The 6,533-nt window shown below is 40.0% G+C and overlaps 1 long non-coding RNA gene across 1 annotated transcript in view; it reads right to left on the bottom strand.

Moving 5' to 3' along the window:
- LOC109303305 overlaps positions 1 to 5,460 on the bottom strand; it is a 41,569-nt gene extending 36,109 nt beyond the window's left edge. The window contains exons 1-2 of the long non-coding RNA XR_002099049.1: positions 5,373 to 5,460; positions 3,399 to 3,471 (exon numbers count right to left, since the gene is read on the bottom strand). This is a non-coding gene — a long non-coding RNA (uncharacterized LOC109303305). The remainder of the gene's footprint in view (positions 1 to 3,398; positions 3,472 to 5,372) is intronic.
- Positions 5,461 to 6,533: the final 1,073 nt, after the last annotated feature.

The raw sequence follows: 6,533 nt of genomic DNA, 5'->3' as shown, positions 1-6,533 counted from the left end.
GCAACTCTTCTGCTGCAAAGCCCCCATACCCCCCCACCCACCACTTCCCCACCACAGGACAGGGCATGCAGGGAACAGATCATGCTTGTCCCCCTCCTGAACACTGCTCCCCACCCATCAAAAACCCCATAGGGAGTTTTGGTTAGTTTTTGTACAGCAGGTTGACCCAGCCCACATCAGCTCATCAAAACTCTCTTTGTGTCCCTCAGGCTCAAATAACTGCCCACCCCTGGTAGAGACATACCCAAAGGTATTAAGTGGTTTGCCCAAGATGAGGTAGGAAGTCGGTGGTAGAGCCAAGAATGAAGCCTAGATCTTCTGAGACCCAATTTAGTATGAACCTTCTACTCCAGTTTTTGCATTAATACAATTTGTTATTGCAGAAAAATAGTATCATTTAGATTTAAAGAGCAGACCAAATTATAGGCTGTATTGATATCAGTGGGGAGTTCTGCCTCCATTTCAGTAGCATGTTATAACCACTTTTTTTTTCAAGAGGCAGAAAATTCTCTGTAATGCATGCATAAGAGAAAAACCTGGTTATAGAATGGTAACTCTAAATTCCTACCGTCAGGAAGAGATTTATGCATTTGTTTATATTTCATATACTGATAAAATCCAAGAAGGATAAAAATCAGAATGAAAGTATTTCATGTTCTTCCAAAATGCTTTCATTCCCTTGTCCATCTGCTTTTAGATGATTTAATTATTATGCAGCAAAACTTGTAGGAATTTTTCTGTGTTTATTTTTTCATTGAATGGACAGGATTGTGCTCTGGCAGTTCTTGGATGGTAGAGCAGCTTCTCCAGATTGTCATGTGCCAAATCTAAGCCAATTTGGGACTATTTTTTTCTCATTCTAGGTGACAAACTGGCACCTGGCCAACCCCAGAACAAGGGGAGCTGAAAGATGGCAGAAGGCTATCTATGCCTCATCCTCTTCCTCAGGTACATTTGAGGATCTGGACCATTAAGATACAAGTTTTGTACACTTTTTCTGACATATATTTTACTGAAGTGCACTATTTACCATCTGAGACATACTGAGGCTAAAGAGAACTGAAGGTATTTGGGATTTGTATCAGGGACTCACGTAGGGAGAAAGAGTGTCCTTCTATAAGCACCTTATTCCAGATGAAAACAAGAATTTACTGTGAAGTTTTAGGTAGCCTCAGGAACATTCAGGACAGGAAGCCACATAGGGCACTCACAGAGGTGTGTATAATGTACAGCAAGGATGTCAAAGATATAGCCTGCATCTAGATGCAGCCCACAGGCCTCTTAGAGGAGCCAGGGATTCAGGGGAAGGGCTAATGTTAACCTTAGACTAATGCCTGCCCTGCCACCTCCACTGCTTACCCTACCACCACTGCCAGGTCCAGATCCAGCTTATAAGGTTCCTGGGGGACCCACATGAATTTGGCACCCCGGTCAAACTTTTGGGTCTTACACAAGCCACCATTTTTCACTTCCATTCCATTGAACTGTGAATTTCTATTTGGCTTCACTTTGGTGATAAACTGATATGCAGTAATAGATGTGAAGTCTGTTTGTGAAATGCCAGTTCCAAAGACTGAGGTCCTCTCTGGATTCCCAGAAATGGTATCTCTCTCTCTTCCTGTTGATTCAGACTGATTTTCTCCTGAGAATACTAGGTCATGACAATCAAGATGGATACACACTCATCATACAAATTAGAGATGGAAAAGACCTACTAGTTCACAGACCCTATCTCTTGCAGTAGGCATTTGTTTATTAGGACCTGAACTAAAACTTCCAGTTGAGTTCATGCAGTTTTTAGAACCATTTTCCAATAGTAATATTTCACCCTAATTCCTGTTTTGACTATCTTACAAACGTCCAGATCCACTCAATATCCCATGTGTCAGCTTTTTAACCACTATACAACTATTGCATATTAACAATAATTATCAGAGCATCTAAACAAATGAGTTTCTTCATAGATATCTCTTCTCCAAAGTGGAGGTACAATCAGAAAGCTTTATTTTAGTTAGGAAAAGAAAAACCCTATGAAGACCACACTTATCTTCAGTATTAAGTAGGGCATGTTAATCTAATCTCACCCAGGACACCAGGAGTTCTACCAATGACTTTCAAATGAGCTCAGCCATTGACTTCAGTAAGTGCAAAGTTAGACCAATGCTAAGCTCTTTTGAATATCCCAGACAAAGAAAGCTGAGGAGGAGGAAGCCAAGATCATCTGTAAAAGACAGGAATAAGAGAAATTTGAACCAAAAGTAATTTGTTTTTTAAATCAAATATTTTCACCAATGTAATTAGATTAAAAACAAAACAATGCCCCTAGGCACTGGTTATATTCCAGCATTTAAAAAAAGAAACTCAATTTAGTGTTCTTTTAAAAATATGCTTATTTTTATAAAATAGTAAGTCCTGTGTTAAAAATCTATCTGCCATAGAGTTTCCTGGAGAATCTTTGAAACATTCTTAAATCAGCTCTTTTGAGACAATAGCAATACAGTTTCATGCATACAGAATCAAATATGATTATTTTGATTCATTCAGTCCGTGGTGTGCAGATAAGTATCTGTGTCTTCTCCCAGTTAAAGAGATAAGAGAGAACAAAGTAGATCAAAGTTTTTGTAACTTACTAAAAGCAGGAGTTACTGCAAGGTGAGCATCCTGCACAGACAACATTTATTTAGAATTCTGTACAGATGCCAGATCATGCACTCTTGATGCTTTTATCAGGACACGCTCATAACGTCCTGAGCCATTAGGCTAAAAAGGAACAAGCAACTTTAAAATTTAAATAATTCACTTTCTTAATTAAAGGTTGTCTCCCCGTGCAATTTAATTACATCATAACTCCTTCCTGCTCGTCCACTTGTGTCTTCTATTCAAATAGAAGTAGTCTGGAAGATACAGAGAACATCAGAATGTCCAGGAGAATTGAGCAGTCAAAAGGTTAAAATTATTAAACATAGAACACTCAGTTTTGTCCTTACTTTACTCCTGCCCAAATTGTGGCTGTCACAAAATCACATTATGATCCCAGTGGGACAACAGATTGGAGACTGACTCCTGCCACAGCACAAGCAAACATGTCAATTTAGAAATGCTAAAGGTATCCTAAAGAGATAGGGTAATTAAGATTTTGTTCTCTTCTATAATATGTCATCAATTCAGTGTTAAATTTGCCATAAAATGAGAGCATCTTTGAGCTAAAATCAATGTATAACTAAATTCCTAAATTTGGAGAAAAGTAGCAAGCAGGGAAAAATAATTAATTAAATGCCTTATTACAACAAAATTATTTCCTTGCGTCCTTCATGTTGGCCTGCTCCAATGTATTCCATTTCAAAATTAGCAATTAAAATATGAAAGTGAGAGTGTGAAATATTTTCACTGTCTCTTACCAGGCCTTTTCTGAATTTATGCCAGAAGAGCCATTAGCAGTGATTGAAGGTAAGACAGTTACGATGAAATCCCCTAGAGAACAAGAAGAGAGACACCTTTTTGCCCTGGATCCATCAACTATAATGAATGATAGGCACAGTGCGTGACAGGGACTGAAATAGAAGACCGTGACAAAGACAGGCTCAGGAGTACTTCAGAATAATTCATTCAGCTGCGTTTGGCAGAAGCAGGTCATAATATATTTCATGTAGATAACGCTGTCAGTGGAAAATAAAATACAAAGCACTATTTATTTTGCAAGCAATAGTGAGTTAATGAAATGTTTAGGTAAAATTCTCCATTCTGTTTTTCTATTGTCTGTAAGCCCAAGAGGCAATGTGAGACAGCTCCACTAGGTTCTGCAAGGTGAAAGGCCTACTCATTAATTTATTGATTACAATTATTTTCCCCATCTTTGATGCTGTCGTCAATGCAATACAGGCTTTATTCAGTGACGTGTATTCAGCAGATTTGCCAGAGTTCCTGTTAAAAGAACAGTTGGAAAATTCTATTAGTTTCTTGAGAAAAGATTAGATGAAAGACAAGGGGCCAGAACCTAAAAAGAGGATTTAGGCATTGAGGGCACCTATATACATGCGACATCTACTGTCACGTGTATTCAAATGAGCTTTAGTTAAAGGCCCTGCCACCATTTTGAAACATGGGATGCTGAATACAAGTGATGCTGCTGGTGCTTTAATTAGAGCAGATCTTGGAGCCACTCTAATTAAAGGAACCCCCTCCACCTCAGAGTTCATGTAGACACCTGAAGTCCTGCTTCTGCACATGCCTAGAAGCATGTCAGGCTTGACAGGGCCAAGCAGCTTGCTATCTCTTTCATGCCTAAGCCTGACTGGAATCCAGAAACCTTCCCCTGTCTCCTCTAAGGGGTTAGATCAAGTAGGCAATGTCTGAAAATGTATACAACAATCCTACTGGAGTGAACTTCACAAAAAATGCATTGGCAGCCACTATCTGCTGTCATGGTGGTGGTAGAGTCCACTTTTTATCCCATAGGTCAGTAGTTAGAGCACTTCTCCCAAGGTACAAAAGGATTTAAGACACTTAGCATCTGATGAAGTGAGCTGTGGCTCACAAAAGGTAATGCATCTCTGATTCAGTTAGCCAGTTATTCTATAACTTCTTTGTCTCTGCCTAACTTCACACTGTCATGGCTAATTACATCTCTCTCCTTTTAGTGTTTCTTTATTGCCAAATTTGAAACAGGTCCCTACTCAGCATGTTGACTAAAGGTGGCTCCTTGCTCTGCGTGCTGGCTGTCGTGCATCCTTTACTGTGGCATCTAACTCTCTCCATGCATTGTAAAAGCATGCAAAGGCACTTCACTTGGGATTCTGATTTTCACTATGGAAGCTAAGCACCTACACCCTTTTCTGTATCCCACCTCAAGTATCTACCAGAAAGCGGAACACAGATATGTGCAATTACTTTCTTCAGCACAGTACCATGTTATTTGGGGTAATTTGCAATCTCTTTGCCTTGTTCTGAGCAATGGGGTTCAGTTAGGGCATAAATGATGATGAATTATAATAGCTATTCTGTTAATATGGTTAGTGTGTTCAGACTCTATTTATAAGCTTAAGGTGCTAAATCTGAAAGAATAGAATTTTCTGAATATGAAATTGAGCAAATTTCAACTTCACAAAAGCATTTTGAAAAGAGTACCCAAGGCTTGTAAATTTGCTTGACATATGGTATGCAAAGATCACAACAAGTGAGTAAATAGCCACCTAGAAAATGATTCTCAAATTATTTGATGTTGCTATTTGAGCTTCAAACAAGCAACCAAAGCATATCAGTAGATTCTACTGAATACAACAGGACTCTTCAGTGTTGAATGTATACATTAGTGATTATATGCACCCTTTCTACAACAAACATGTTCATGACGGACTCCCAGTAAATGTACACACCTTGTCAAATCATAGAGCACAATTTCTGGCTTTGTAAGTCAGTGAACACTAATTGCAACATCCATAGTCAGATCTAGGATTTTGATCAGGGGAAAGTAGGTGGTATGGTGCATCATCACATGTAATACAACACATATTATTCTCCAGTTAAAGAGAAACTAGAAGGTTTACTAATACACTAAGGGCCCAGAGCTATATTGTTCAGCTTTTGACCAAAGCAAAAACAAATATAACTTCATTGGAATGTGTACTAGTTTGCTAGCTTATATATCAAGTTTAAAAAACATAGGACACTAGGCAACAATAATCTAAAGTTATTATTGTATTAGTTCGGTAATCTAAAGGCCAAAGAGCTTCAAGGTTATGAGCCTGAATGGGCATACAAGTTGTAGTGATCACTGAATTCAATGAATACATTCATATAATGGATGAGAAGAGCTAACAATAATGAACTTATTGTGGGGCAGTACACAACCTATGCAGACCCTTGTACTATCTCTAGCTAACTGGCTATTCCCTAATGGAGGGTCTATCTTCCAGTTCCCAAGTCTTCTAAATTAGGGAGTGTCTCTAAATTATAACTTTTATCACTACATCTGCCCTTTTAACAATAATTGCAAAAATCATTGAACACAAAAATCAATTAACATCCCTCTACAAAGGAGAGGTTTACTGTGGCCACTTGTACACATGATGGGGGTTTAGTCCCCTAAATTGAAATGGTGGGTTTTTAATTGCAATGATTAAAAACCCACCATTAATGATGAATTTAGGGGCTTCTGTCACCATTACAATGAGGGGCCTGATCCTTTTTTTTTCCCCCCTGTGGAAACTGCCCACCTCTCCTGCAGCCGAGGGGCAAGCTGCCAGCAGGCTGAGCAGCCCTGTGGGGGACCTGGTCCTTCCCTCTGTGGTGGTGGCTCCCCCTGGGGCTGCCTGAGTGGGCTGCTAGTGGGTGGGTGCTGCCCTGGGGATGCTACCACCGTGGACGTCTGGGCCCCCCCCCCGAGCTCAGGGCCTGCCGGCAGCTTGCCCACCAGCCACAGGAGAGGTGGGGAAAACAGCCACAGGGGAAAATAAGGATCAGGCCCCTCACGGTTTGTTTTTTTTTCTCCTCAGTGGAGCTGACCCGTGTGAGCTGCTGCTGGGCCTGCTGCCCCT

Source organism: Gavialis gangeticus, unplaced genomic scaffold (assembly GCF_001723915.1).
Source record: "Gavialis gangeticus isolate Ggan-Ray unplaced genomic scaffold, GavGan_comp1, whole genome shotgun sequence".
Taxonomy (NCBI): Eukaryota; Metazoa; Chordata; order Crocodylia; family Gavialidae; genus Gavialis; species Gavialis gangeticus.
This window is presented reverse-complemented; position numbering and strand designations above follow the sequence as displayed.